The 15,850-nt window shown below is 36.6% G+C and overlaps 1 non-coding gene across 1 annotated transcript; it reads right to left on the reverse strand.

Moving 5' to 3' along the window:
- Window positions 1–14,037: 14,037 nt before the first annotated feature.
- LOC121826943 (U6 spliceosomal RNA) lies at window positions 14,038–14,147 on the reverse strand. The gene has a single exon (XR_006069103.1). It is a non-coding gene; the product is annotated as a U6 spliceosomal RNA (small nuclear RNA).
- Window positions 14,148–15,850: the final 1,703 nt, after the last annotated feature.

Below are 15,850 nucleotides of genomic sequence, written 5' to 3' on the forward strand. Positions count from 1 at the left end.
GGTGTGGGCCTAGATCCACGACATCCACACAGCCTTTAATGACAACAGGAGACTTGGACATCAGCACAGACCCTGGCTGTGGCAGGGCCACAACTCAGGCCCGTATAATTCTCTGGCCCCAGGTGGCAACAGCACAGGCCTTGGGCACCAAGAAGGCCACATGAGTGGAGGCCCAGATCCTGGGCATCAGTGTGGTCTTTGGTGGCAACAGCTTGGGCCTGGATGTCACTGTGGCCATAATTAGCATTGCAGATCACCCAGAGCAGCATGGCCCCAGTAGCAGCATGGCTCCCAATTGCCAGCATTCCTGCACCCCCACCACACCCACACTCCCAGGTATCTGCTCACCCTGCAATGGTAACAGGAGCTACTGACATCAGCACCAACACTGTTGCAATAGGACCACAGACCCAGACAAGGCCCACAGCCACATTTAAGGACTGGACAATACCTTGGCCATAGGTGGTAGCATGGGCCTCCCACGTCCCTATGGTCCCTGTAGCAGCTTCACAAATTTGAATCCAGTATAAGGTAAAAGTCACAGAAAATTGAAATGGAAAGATTTCAAAATCATAGATAGAGAATTTGGGATTTTCTCATGAAGTTACTCTTAAATTTCCTTAAAGAAATTTTATGTAGTTATAAGAGTTTCCATACATTCCAATGAGAAATAGCAATGGCCATATCTGAAACAAGATCAGACAGCTAGACTTTAGAACATATGAAGAATCAACAATCAACATTGAGTCCTACTATAAAACAACTTTATAAAAAGCATTTAAAAAATCCTCCATCATTTCCTGTGAAATTTTACTTTTCTACAAATCATTAAAAGCAGCTCATTGTCAGTGGGCAGCCGCCACCCCACTTCAGCTATCTTTCAATATTCTACAGCTATTAGTTCTGCTTGTATTTTATGCTCCAACATTCAACATTTATTCTCTATGTTTTTGCCAGTATTGGTAGCACATTGGATACATTTTCTTCTTCTTCTTCTTCTTCTTCTTCTTCTTCTTCTTCTTCTTCTTCTTCTTCTTCTTCTTCTTCTTCTTCTTCTTCTTCTTTGTTTTATATATTTTCTTCTTAACTCCAAGTTTTTCTACCTAATCTTACACTGGGAAAAATTGCATCTTATATAGTCCATGTTATAAAGATAACATCTTTATAAAACTTCCCATATTTCTACCTTTCCACAATTGGTGGTTAGATACTAAATACTCCTTCCACATGCACAAACACCCCACAAAACAGAACCCAAAGTGGTTAAACTCCGAATTTACTTAACCACTGATATGTAATCTAATTAAAAGTGAGTTCATTTGCCCAGAACTGTAATAGATTAAGCTTCCTTCAGTTTTTGTTCTCTTAGAGTCTAAGGAACAAGATATTTCCATAGTCTCCAAGTATTACCCCATAAGATTAGGATCAGTTCAAAGGAGACAATAGTAACTTTAGACCAGAAAACTCTGTCAGACTCCATCTTCACGTGTTATGAGTTAACTGAGTAAAGTGTTTGGAAACATGCTAGTTAGATGGGATATTGTGCAAAGGAGCTCTTATAAGAGAAAGACATTCAAAAATACATTTGATACTTTGATATCTGTTATGAGACAATGAGGCATCTTACCTTGAAGTTCAGTTCTTTATAGGTACTAATTAGTTAGGCTGTTTTTGCTCACTGTGTCTGTACCATTTTGCTATGTGTGATATAAAAATCAAAAGTTGGTTCATTGAAAATATTCTATACATCTATGTAAATGTTTATGTGTCTTAGTGAGAAAGACAGGAAGAGAATAGATGAAGAGTGAACATTCAGAGAGGGAAAAAGACATGGAGTCACCAACCCAATGTCATTTCTAAGGTTCCATATCCCTTGTGGTAATTTTGACATGCAGTTATGTGTGTGTGTGTGTGTGTGTGTGTGTGTGTGTGTGTGTGTGTGTGTGTACTTTCACAATTTGTACATTTGTGGAAACTTTCCTTAAAGTATAGTTGTTTTATTATCATTATTAGTGACATTTGAATGATTATCTTACTCACTTATAGTACATTGATTTATGTGAACCATGTTTTTAGGTTCTCGATAAAGCTTGTTGACTGACTGACTTTCATAAACATTTAAGATAAGAATAATGTTTACGTTATAGTAGCATTTTGCCAACAGGGTGCTAAGATCTGCCTACAATGTAAATCATAAGGACGTGAATATCTCCTGTGCCTGGAGAAAGAGCACAGACACACTTTTCCAGGAAATAATTCACTTCTCTACAGCTTACAGCTGAGAGAAAGACTTCAGGCAAGACAAACCTGTTTGTGAGACAAGACTGACAATAGACTATATCCCATTAAATTTTCCTGTATTTTTATGTCCTTGTAGAATGTGCTATAAGGCAATGTCTCCATATCCCAGACAATAGATAAGAGTCTGCTGTTGAGAACCATAATGCATAAGTGTGTACTTTGCTGGAAGTGAAACATAACCTTCATAGTAATCATAACTTTATTCTGTAATAGTTGGGTTACATAGTAGGGCAGATAATGCCTCCAAAGCAGGAGATCCACACTCTAAACCTGGGAAACTATGAAAATATTGCAATGTATGAAAATGTGGTCAAATAGTTGGCCTTCAGATGGAGACAATGATACTGGACTATTTTAGTGAGACCAGTGTCACGATAGTACTCTATAGTAATGGGAGAGAAGAGAGTCAGAGTGAAGAAAAGGCAGGAGCAAAGATCAGAGAGATACAGATCCATGATACCAAAGAAGGACGGAATTTCAGAGAAACTGGAGGAGATATTTATGCTGGTGGAGAGAGTCATGGGATGCTTATGATGAGTAAATATGATTATCAATAAAAATGCATTAAGCAAGATAAATTTTCCAAATTAGCAGGATATAAAGTCCTAACAAATTAGGCCTCACAGTAAACATTCCTTTTCAAATGAGTTTTTCAATTTATACATTAAGCATACATTGTTGTTATTTTATGATTTATACTAGCCTGTTTTTAAAACTTACATATTACCAGCAAGTTTTTTTTTCTAGTGGAAGTATACATCTCTCTTCTAATCATTCTAGTCAAAGTTCTGTGCTGTTGGTTATGAACCAAGCCTAATTTTATGGAGTGAGGGTGATTTATCTAATTGTGGGTCTGTGTTGGAGTTGGAGAAACAGATAACATTGTAGGATTTATAAACATAGTCACTGTTTTTTTTATTTACTTATGAATAAACACTTAGTAGTGTAGGGGATGTGTCAGAAGAAACAATGGTAAGTTCAATAGAGTTTTGTCAATAGTAAAGGAAGATAGTCCTCTTGACTCTATAAACAGAAGTAACTCATTAGAGTTCTTGGAGAAAAATCTAAATTCTTCTCACTTTTGTTGATGAAACCAATGTAAAAGAGGATAAACACTCATTCAAGTTTAGACTCCCAATTCATATATGTCTTATTTTTTCAGCAATTCTGTCTTCATCTTTATGAATGCCAACATATGTTTGCTCAGTTATTTTGGGAAGCAGCAGGTCTCTAAAATGATAGGGACTTACTAAACCAATGTCTATTTCACCAGGAGCTTCTCATTCTCACCACAGATTTAAAATCTCTCTCTCTCTCTCTCTCTCTCTCCTATTTTATTCACCCTCTGTGAAGTACATAAAATTGCCTCTGTCTGGTCTTCCTTGTTTAAATTTTGATAACCCTTTGAGATTCATTGTTCTTAGATTCCATGGTGCTCTTAATCTTTTGCCTGAATCCCAGATCTAAACACTAATTCATTATATCTCTTCAGCAGCTGTTCAATTAATATGTGCCTTGTGCCATACACAAAGTTAAGTTTTGGAAACACTATTCTAAATAAAATAGAAGAAAAACTTGTGCATATTAAGTTTGGTGAGGTATACAAGCAAGAAAGCACAATAGAAAAATAAACCCAGAAAGTTTATGACAATGACAAGAACAGGAAATGATAGCAGCCAAAAAAAGGACAGCAACATAGCTTTTCAGAGGTGGGAAGTATGGGCTTGGTCAGAAAAGCTGTTGACACTTAACTCACTTCTTAACCTAAAAGGCATAAAACATTTGAAATAGTATAATAGGGAAATATATTTTTAAACAAATATAAAATAGGCAGTTTTCAAAATGCCCTATGATAATAAGGACAAATAATTACAATGAGACTCAAATGTAAAAGAGGTTTTTGGTGGACTTTTCATGGAGAGAATTGATAGGGGAGCAAGATACAATTGTGAAGTTATTAGTAGGGGCAAGAACAAGGTATCAGTGAGCTGTGGGAAGGTGTTCCAACATCACTTAGAACATGGATAGTCCTTAGAAGGTCTTAAGCAATGGAAGGAATAATGTGACTTCATAGTATACAATCATCTTCTGTAAAGAGTAAACTGAAGAAAGTTGAACATAGAACAAGTCCAAACAGGAACCTGTTTATCCTATTAAGTATGAATACAATTCAAGATGTTAAAATGCTCAAAAATATTATTTGCTTTCAAATTATGCAAGCAAGATACTTAAAACTTTATAATTTATATACGTTGTCATTTTTGAATTTAAATAACATAGATGCAGGCATTCTCTATCTATCAAATATTTACTTGTCAATTTTAGCAGAATATATGCTAGGATCTGGTGATGCTTTACAATTTTAAAGCTCATTCACTCAAGGTATGGAAGAGATGACTTCAAATTCCAAGTCTATTTTCTTAGTATTACTATATAAGCATGTCTGATATGATGATTGAGGAGGATGGGGAAAGACTCCTCAGAAGTATCAGTTGAGCTTGTCTTGAAATTTTGTGTCAGAAAGATAAATAACAAGCTTATGTGACAGGCAAAACATAACCAAAATGTATATTCATGAGGATTCATGTTATATCTAACAAGCCACAGTGATCAAATGTGGCAACATCTAAGAATGACAGTCTAGTGTGAGAGATCAAATCAAATCACTTAACAAAATAGCCTAAATAATTCTGATGCTTAAATAGTAAAAAGACCATCTTGATATGATCCAACCTGTACATCTGAGTTGGTGCTGGGAGTGATGAAAATATACACTGTTTGAGAAACTAGATCTGAGGTCTAATGGTCAATAGGTCTAAATCAAGGGTCCATAGATTTTCAAGAAAGAACATTATTGAATGCATTTTCTCTATTCGTACTTGGTTGTGTTCATATTTGGAGAGTTTCAGAGAGTTTATCATGAGAGGCACATCTGGGGAAAACTCAAGTTGTGCTGAAGACACAAGTATAGGAGCAAGGAGGATGCACAACCTGTGCATCAAAGGACAGACTAAGAACAGCCCAAGTTCCATTAGCAGTAGAGAGCAATGGTAGAGGAACGGAAGCAGGAATTTAAAAGTAAGCAGTGTGTGGGTGGCTGGGGGAGTAATCTACAGAAGAGATGGTCTTCTAGAGGTCCTGACAGGGTGTCACATTGGAAATATGTAAGTAGAGATGTAAAACAAGAGCAGTTCAAAATTTGATTCATAGCAATCTCACCAATTGAAGATTAAACAGCTAATTTAGTGACTTCTAGAATTATATGTTGTGTTGGGGGCTACCAGGATGTGGAAATAGTATGTCTGAAACAGAAGTCAGAGCCAATGATCAAAATGCCCAAGAATCTGTTTTAAGATTGCTCATTGTTTCTTCATTTGTTTTCTACTGTAATGTAAACCTTCTAAGAACAGGACATACCCTCCATTCTATTCCTCGTGATTAGTTCATCTCATGAATTTTAGTAGTAACTAAATATTATTGGATGAATAGATATCCATGAGCATATCTGCTTTTACTTTTAAAAATATGTTGAATAATGTTGGGTATTGAAAAGTTAATTTAAAGATATTTTAGAATGAGACTGTGTCATTTTTCAGTACTATTTCCTATAAGATTGTTATTTTGTTCACAATAATCTGATTGATTCTGTGGCATTTAATCTTGCAAGAAATATATTGTCTGACCCAGTGTTTTTTTTTAATGAAATATTTTTCTTCAGCTATCCATCCAAGGCTACCTCCTCCACACAATCCATCTCCAGAAGCACCAACAGAGGCTTTAGGGAAGCATTTGCCCCTCTGAGAAATCGTATGGCACACCTGCTCCTCCTTAGAAAATGAAACTCTTGAGATAAATGTTTGATGTGCTTTCATCTCTGTACATTCTCTTTCCCCTAAATATGCATTGGCAAAGAAATCTCTCAAGCAGAAAGGTGAATCACCTTACAAAGCCAGTTACTGCAAAGATGATTATTCTTCTTTGTCCTATGGGTCATTTATTATGGATGGGGACACATCAGCCTCACCCCATAGCTAGGCTCTATGTTACAAATTCAAAGCACTTTGAAGTTACTTTTCTGTGTAGGCACCAACTCTTGCTAAGACCAATATGAAAATTTGTGGTTCCACAAAACATTAATTCCCATAAAAATATTCAAATAATGTAGGTACACTAAAATGAGCTTAGAACTATAATAATACTTCAAAATCACTTTAAATGGCTAAAATAAATACCAATAATGATCTGTGTAAGATAATATCTCTGCTGCATTGATACTATAATTTCAATCTGAAAGGGAAAATAACTGAAGACCCAACTGCTTGAATAGTTTTCCCAAAGTTATATAAGCAACCTTATGTTTCCTTTGCTTTTTGCTAAGATAAGGTCAGTCTACAAGGCTTATTATTCTGATCTCAAACTTCTCATCCCCGGTACCTTATCTCTTAAGTACAGAAATTGTCGATGCGTGCCATTGTACCCATTGCTTAAAGCCAACATTGTATCTTGATTTTAAACTCAGGAAGATGTTTACATAACCTAGGCTTTAGTTTTCCCCTATATTTAGCCTCATTTCAAATCATCTGAGGTGCATGGAAGAGTCTATTGTCATTTACAGAAGCTCTAGAATTGCTAAAATCCTCACTAGACAGCAGTTAGAATTCCTGATTGAAATTACAGTGCAGATGAAGGATCAAATTAGGCAGGTCTCTTCAGATTCAAGCTCTCTCCTTTTCTTTTGAATACTGTCTATTCCATGCTGGGTGCTTAATAAATATTAATTATGAAGATGCTTCACAGAATTTATTAAAATGAATGTAGTTCTAGAAAGTACTTAGATTGCTTAAGAGGAGTCTGTATCAATTCAATGAATTTTACTTTATTATAATGTAATTTTAAGTGAGGAAGAGGCAGTAAATGATCTTTAATAATTTTGACTATGATAGAGAAAAGAACAATGTTTCCACTGATTAGAAGTCCAATCAATGAAACTACCATTTGAGGCTGAAGTTTTCCTGTGTCCTGCCCAGTCCTTCAGCTGCTCAGACCCAAAGTTCCTCTGCAATTTGGGGGCATCCTTCTTCAGGCTATAGGCCTAGAGTCTCTCGGTCTCTTCTTCCTGTGTCCTGTAGAATGTCTGGCAGTCTTCTTCTGCAAAGCAGGAATCTGAAGGACCATTTCACATTGTTTTGGCAAATTTAGTGGTCACCTTCCTAAGAGTCCTGCATGTCTAATTTATATAACATCCTGTCAAGTAGTATAGACCAGAGCAATTTCTTGCCCAAATGACCATTTTGTGCCAAGAAGAAGATAAACTCCATATAGAGTGTCTTTGATGCCCATCTTTCTCTTTGAAGTAAATTGGTGCTGCCAGGACTAGCTGTGTGTCATTGTCTAGGAAAGTCTAAGTTTTTAAAACATTTTAAATGCCATATTCTGTATGTAGGTCTTTGAAGTGTTTGAAGATCACCTACCTAATTGAAATATATCTATGTATACCTAGAAAACTTAACTAACATGACTATAAATTTGCTTATCATAGATGACTAATTATTAATCTGTATTTTTAACTATATATTACAATTTTAAATGAGTCACTTAAACAAAATACCTTAAACAAGAGTAGAAATATACATTAAAGTATAACAAAATTAACTTTAAATTTGTAATAAACTAAAATCAATAGCAATGTAAAACCTTTTACTCAAGTTGTTGCTCTTTAAAAGTAGATTCAATAATCTACCCTTTCATCCTATCGGATCTATATCCTATCCCCATTTTTGCTTTAGAAAGATATTGGCTATGACCAATAACAATTTGTAATCAATCTCTAAACAAAGATAAATATCCATAATCCATTTTTGGGAATGTGGGCATAGTTTTCTAGGCTACTTCCTGCTGATAGGGGGTGCTGTATTCTTATGGGGATCCTGAGAAAATTAAGAATTATGGTCAAGTCTTGGCTGGAATAGTCTGTGACACTATATTCTCTGGGCCAATTGCTTTGAAGTTGTTCTGGATGTTAGATCATCTGGAGACCTCTGGGGGGGTGGGTCTTCCTTGATCAAACCATATTAGCCTGGAAACAATCCAGAGGTTCTCATCTTCTGTAGAAACAAAAGCAGAACCTCTTTTCCAAAGCAATGTATCCTTAGACACAAATTTTGAAATCAAGATATCTTTAAAATATACATATTGATTTAACTCAGCAGTTTTTATAATCAAATGTCTCTCTGCAGTTAAAAATCCCAAAGACAATATAATCCAGATTCTCTGTGTGATTTCCATCTTTACATGGTTTATTTTTATATTACTTTTACTTTCTCTTTAAAGACTTTATTTTTTTTTATTATTTCTTTATGTAACTGTCTATATTCATTTTTCTTCTCTCTTCCAAGCCTATGTACATTTTTACACACACTGTAAACTGTTTCAGGTTTATCCATCTGAATCTGTCCTATTGTGAATCTGTTGCTTTAAACTGCAGCATTACTGAGACTGAAATGAAAGCTTTTGCTGATAGCTCTGCCCACCTCAACTTTCCAACATGGTGGAACTACATTTGCTGCCAGCTTTGGGGGAACCATGCTCACCATCTATTCTGGGAAGCAGTGGGTCCATCTCTCCAGCCAGCAATATGTAGCTCAAAAACAAAAACAAAAACAAACAAAAACAAAAACAAAACAAACAAACAAACAAAAAAACCTCTTTGTTATTGTTGTTGTCTGTATTAGCAGAAGCTATATCCACCATGCACCATGTTGCCCGGCTTGCAGATGCCACTGGGTACAGTGGCAGGAATCCACCATGCTGCACTCAAGCCCATACATACGCTGTAAGCCCACCATAGTGTAGCTCAAGTCCACATGCCAAGGTGTCTTTGTACCTTGGCATCTCTATACCTCAACCTGCATGAGACATGAAGTAGAAAGCTGTTTTTGGCTCCATTATTGTGTGTTTAGATGCCCCTTTAAAACTCTTTTAGCCCTTATGGAAATTTGAGAGTCCCACATTGGTATATCAAATTGTAGTTGGAGTTTTTGTGTCACAGCCGGCTGACAGTCAGGACAAACCTCTCCCACTCATGTCCCACAAGTAAACACACAGAGGCTTATATTACTTATAACTGCTCAGCCATTAGCTCAGGCTTATTACTGACTAGCTCTCACTTAAATTAATGTATAATTCCTATCTGTGTTTAGCCACATGGCTTGGTATCTTTTCTCAGTTCTGCCTTGTCATCTTGCTTCCTCTGTGTCTGGCTGGTGACTCCTGACTCAGTCCTTCCTCTTCCCAGAATTTTCCTGTTCTGCTCGCCCCACCTGTACTTCCGGCCTGGCTACTGGCCAATCAGCATTATCTTTATCAACCAATCAGAGCAACACATATTCATAGCATACAGAGTGACATTCCACAGCAACCATTTACAGAATGCTTTTTGTATGACAAGAGCCCATATAAAAACATTTCACCTATGATAACATTTAATATTATGACAGCTCTATGTAAGAAAAGGCTGTATTTTGTATTTTCTAAATGAGGAAATTGAGTTGTTAAGGCATGAAATAGACAAACAAGCTGGGATCAAACCTCTAGTTTGATCCCTAAATTGTATACTATATATGCTGTATAGAGTAGTGCTTTTCTTGATGTTGCTGCATTTTCATGAAGCATAGTGTGAAGTCGAGAGCCCCACTCATTCTCATGTTCATCATCTCTCCTTTGCAATCAGTATTATTTGTGCATTCTGTGTGCCCCATGAACTGAGAATGTAGGTCTAAATAATTCCTTTACCTGAAAAGATAATACAGTCAAATGTCATATTCACTAGTACATATTGTGGGTCAAAGTGAAGTGATTGTTATAATGGAATCACAATTTGATAATGTATTGTCACATACCTGTAATCTCAGAACTTGAAGGTAGAGGCAAGAACACCAGGATTTCAAAATCGTCTTCAGTTCCACAGCAGGATTTAGGTCTGCCTTGGCTACATCAGACCATATCTTAAAGTATCATATTAAGTACATAAATAAATTACTAATAATGTATGAGAATATAGAATTCACTATGACTGGGAAATATAAGAAAGGAGTATCAAAGTGTATTTTAAAATCCTTGGTAAAAGTGAAGCAGACAAGTTTGTGAACAGAGGGATCTTTAAGCATAAACAACATAGAAATGAATGTCTACAATTTGTTTGGAAAATTTACAATATATAGTTAGGGAAATAATAACCTGTATACTCAATGCTCTGTTCTTAATGTTTATACTGCCCATGTTCTTAAATAAAACAAGTTTTCAACAATTGCTACAGAACTTCAGGAAAATCTACACACCCAGATATACCCCTGAACGATTTTATTTCCATCCATCAAGATTGGGGTTTGGACATGGATTTTTGTTGTATCCTCTTGCTCTAAAGTCATAGCAATTTGTTCATTGTCCAGTGTGTTTTGTGTTTTCTCCCTGGTATACCTTCATAGATGTCTTAAGCTTTGTTCCCTCACCCCTGTTTTTATAGTGCACCCTTGAATACATTAAGAGAAATCAAAAGATAAAAGATAGAAACAAGGGTGTAGGATCAGAAACAAATGCATTGAGCTCAGATACCTGTGGCACTTAAACTCTAAAACACTGTTTCCTTTAGAAATCTTTAACTTATGGACTTTGTATCTGTGCAATATATTTCTAAGTAGTAAAATTGCATAGATTTTTATAATGGTTATCACATAACACAGAAAAAAGAAAAACAAAGTCTTAGGGGAGTTTACATCTAAATAATGCATTCCTTTGTACATGCATATATGTGCATACATATATAACATACACATCCACTCTGAAGGATTAGGAAGCAGATAGGATTTCCTTGAGCCAAGTCCATAACTCACAATTCAAACCTGAAAGTACATCCTGGTCCTTTGTCACACATCCCTCTCTTTAGTAAAGCTCTGTCATTTCTTCCTTAGTGGGCCAGCCCAGCTTATATTCTTATAATGCTTCTGCCAGTGACCTTCTGAAGTCTGCTTCTGTCTTGCAAGGGCACATCTGTGTTCCTTAGAAAATTACATTTCCAGAGTTGATATCTCTTAAAGCCTTCATGGTATATCAAGGAGATATGATGAATGGAGAAAATGATAGTACAGTGGGTATTGTATTTTCCTGCTTTTCCATTTTACTTCTTTATAATTTCTAGCACTAATTCTGTTCCTCCAGCACCTTTATTCCATTGTTTTCTGTCTCTAGGATCACACTGCTGTCTGAAACTGGTTTTCAAGAAAGTTCAGTGAGGGCCTTGTTTACACTCTCTAAAACAACAAAGACAATTGAAAGTCATTTTAGATATGTTCTCATAATAAGAGGTATGCTACTGGTATCCACATTAGCAACTATAATAACTTTGCTTATATGGCTGGCTTCACAAAGGGATGTTACAGGCACTAACCCATTTGATAGCTGATTGACATCAATATTATTCCTATTTTCATATGAGGATCCACTGTTTTATAATTATGAATTTTCAAGGTACAAATTATCCTTACAAGTATTTGAGTTCTCCAAACAAATACTTTTCTAGAAAACTATACTATCAGCCAAAGGAAAGGAATGGCAAATTATCAAGGAAAAATGTGATCATGATTGCAAAGTATGACATGAAATTTGCATGCTGTTTTATTATAGAAATTTACCATAAACTCTGTGCTCGGTTTAGGTTTTAATGGAGAAGTAACATACACAGTGAATTGTGCAAAGAAAGCGGGTGGTTTCTAGGTTAAGAAAGTTAGAAGAGGTGATTCAAGAGAGAAAAGGGCATGTGGGAAGGTGAAGGGATTTGGAAACTGTGATTTATTTGACGAGTTCAAAGAAACTTCATGTGTAGGTTAAGGCTAAGAGTATACATCTTGTAAAGATTATGTATGGTGAAAGGATTTGTTCTTTTCCTACCAGTGATAGGAATCTAGTGTGAGACCTAGTAAGATTTTCTTTAGAAAAGACACTGATAGTTACAAAGCTATGTCAGATTTCCTTCAATATTTGAAATTACTTGCAAAGAGAAAAAAAAAATTGACTTGTGGATTTGGAGATTTCTGTCCATCATTCGATGAAAAAGAACCGTGATGTGAGCATGAGGCAAAGAAAACCACTCACCTCAGAGCCAAAAAGTGAGAGAAAAGAGAGAGAGAGAGAGAGAGAGAGAGAGAGAGAGAGAGAGAGAGAGAGAGAGAGAGAGAGAGAGAGAGAGAGACCTTCTTATCCTTGTGCCCTTGAGGTATCATGACCATGACGGCTGGGAATATCCTTGGTGACATGAAGCCCTCACACTATATGTTGACATAGCATATATACTTTGTAGGGTATTTGTTGAAAGAATTTTGATATTCAAGGAAATAAAGTTTTCATAGCATATGATTAACAAATATTACAAATAATTTACTTTAGTATTTGTAATGATAGTGCATATAACACCAATTCTTATTTTAAAGGGGGCAAAGTTATAAACCATTTGGTCCCAATATAAGACATTAATACAGATTTTATAAACTTATACCCTCCAGTTGCCCTATGTCATACATGTACACTTAACACTGAAATATAAGAAACAATTAATTTGTTTCCTAATGGTGGTCAAGTAACAACAGGTATCCACTAAACAGCATAAAACATGTTTATAATGAGTTTGTAGCATTCCAGCAACTATTTAAGTAATTTAGGCCACCAGGTGTCACTAAAGATTAAGCAATGGTGAAAGACTTCCCAGTGTGTAAATTCTACAGAGGCTTCTGACAAGATAAGCAAATGAATGAGAATATTAATTTTAAAAATAATATAAGTAGGATGCTTTTGATTTTTGTTCTTATTTCTTTCTACCTTCTCTCCATTACCTCAGAAGAATACAAAAAGTGAATAATTCCCATACTGAATTCATTATCTAATTTTCATAACTTCTATTTCAAGTAAAAGAATAGCCATCACAGTCCAGCAGAGCATGCTTTTGGTTTCAGCAATTTGTTTGATTGTGAATAATATTTTCATGCTCCACTTTTCTCTGACTTCATAAAAGGATACTGTCCTGGCTCACTTTTATTAATGAGCCTTAACATAGCCACCTTGCTTGTAAGGGGGATTGCATGGGCTGAGCATGTATCTATAATAATGGCCACATATAACGGGTAGTTAATCATGAAGAAAATTCATTAGCTGAATGTCACCAGAAGCCTGTGTCATGAGGCAAATGAACAGGGGACAGTGGTTTGAGTTTTAATTTCCAAAATGAGTACTCATAAGAACAAAGCAGAGAGAGAGAGAGACAGAGAGACAGAGAGGGACAGAGACTGAGACAGAGACAGATCCTTCTGACTCCCTATGAAATTGAGTAGAGACTTAACTGTGACAAATGGTAGTAGATTCTGTTGAGTGGCCTGAATTACCAGAGAGTTTATTATTCATGTAAACTTTTCTACATATTCTTCTATCGAAGAAGTTCTCTTCTTAAACTACCCAAATTGTCTTTTTAAAGTCATGGAAAGCTAAGGCATATATAGTCTTTGAACAAAAAAAATATTTTTTCTTTGTTTTTGATTTTGTTTTGGGGGAGAGGGTTTCTCTGAATACAGCCATAGCTGTCCTGGAACTTGCTCTGGAGGACAGGCTTGCCTTGAACTCACAGAGATCCACCTGGCTCTGCCTCCCAAGTGCTTAGATTTTTAAAATGACATGTGACACCACCACTCAAGAAGAAATAATTTTTAGCACAATAGTTAGGGTGTTTGGGTGTCATCCTTGTGCAGGGGCCATGCTAATCTTCTCTGTATCATTCCAATTTTAGTACATGTGCTGCTGAAGAGGAGGGATTGTATAAGTGAGAATTGTTGAGACCAAGATTGGAAAAAGCACAGGGACAAATAGCCAAACTAGTGGAAACACATGAACTATGAACCAATAGCTGAGGAGCCCTCAACTGGATCAGGCCCTCTGGATAAGTGAGACAGTTGATTAACTTGAACTGTTTGGGAGGCACCCAGACAGTGGGTGTCCTTAGTGCATGAGCTGGCTATTTGGAACCTGGGGCCTATACAGGGACACTTGGCTCAGCCTGGGAGGAGGGAACTTGACCTGCCTGGATTGAATCTACCAGGTTGAGCTGAATCCCGAGGGGAGAGGGGAGTCCTTGCCCTGGAGGAGATGGGAATGGGGGATGGGCTGGGGAGAGGGCGGGGAGGGGGGGGCGACGGGAGGAGGGAGGACAGGGGAATCTGTGGCTGATATGTAAAATTAAATCAAATTATAAAACAATAAAAAATAAATAATTTTTATTCCAGTCTTCATTTTTTTAGAATAATTGCACCATGTAGTCTAGGCTAGCATTGAACTCACTCTGTAGTGAGTTGCACAGAACTGAAACCTCAAACTTGAAGTGATGCCATGGTAGGATGGGAAGTATGCATCACCATTCAAAGCTCATTTTAGGACTCTATTAGTCAAGTCTGAATACTTTGTAGAAATTAACCACAGTTCATATTTAGTTCAAAGACTCTAATGTGTCTATTTACTAAATATCACTTTATATACAATACTTTAGTCCAGGCTCACAGCAAGTGCTTGTTTAGTTTTAATACTGCAACAGTAGGTTGTAGTGGTTAGCTGTTCCAGCTTTGACCTGGAATTACTATCCCCAGTGAGGCTTCCAGTAACTGTCATCCCTACCTGTGGCCTGCCTCTGAGGCAGGGTCAAAATGGGAGCCCTTAAGACCTGAGATCCGGATGTTCAGCCTCTCTTGGTTCCTGGTAATCCTGGATGTTGGATGGTAGACAGAGCAGAGTTCTCCAGAGAACACCGCTGGATTGCACTTCACCTCTCTCGGATCCTGTAACCTATCCCTTTACTTGTTGTAAGTAAAACCCCCAAATAAACCTCCCTTTGAACTATATGGAGTTGCCTTAATACTTCCACCAATAGTAGGTGATACTAATATGAATCAGAGAATAATAAGAAAGCATGAGGGTGTTATTGAATAGAGACCAAGACCTCTCTAAAAAAGTGATATACAAAAGGACACAGGGAGAAGCCAACACTATTCAGCAATTATCCAGAAGAGAGCTATAGTCTTTAAATTGATAGCCTTTACTTCTTCATGTAAGAAAGAGATAGACACCCTAGCTCCCTGCCATTTTGAAAACTTACAAAAAGCTATGTTACTTGTGCTAACAGTAATCAACTCTAGGTTGGAGAAAACAGAGCTATAGTAAGCAAGATAAATAAGATGCTAGCAGCTATAGTGGCTGGAGTATAGGAAGAAAGATTTCTTCAGAATAAAGAAACTCTGGGCAGTGAAAATGGTAGGTATCTACTGTAATATTGAATATATGGTTTCACTAGATAGTTAAAAAATGGACATGCACATTCCTCACTGGGGAATGCAAGCCTGGGGAAATTTTTTTGAAAGTCATTTATAAACTTTTTTTGAGAGCCAAAAGAATGGCCACACCTCCTTTGACACATCAGCACATCTTGATGGCACACAGTATGAATAATATTTTGAAGACAAAGGCA

This window comes from Peromyscus maniculatus, chromosome 1 (assembly GCF_049852395.1).
Source record: "Peromyscus maniculatus bairdii isolate BWxNUB_F1_BW_parent chromosome 1, HU_Pman_BW_mat_3.1, whole genome shotgun sequence".
Taxonomy (NCBI): Eukaryota; Metazoa; Chordata; class Mammalia; order Rodentia; family Cricetidae; genus Peromyscus; species Peromyscus maniculatus.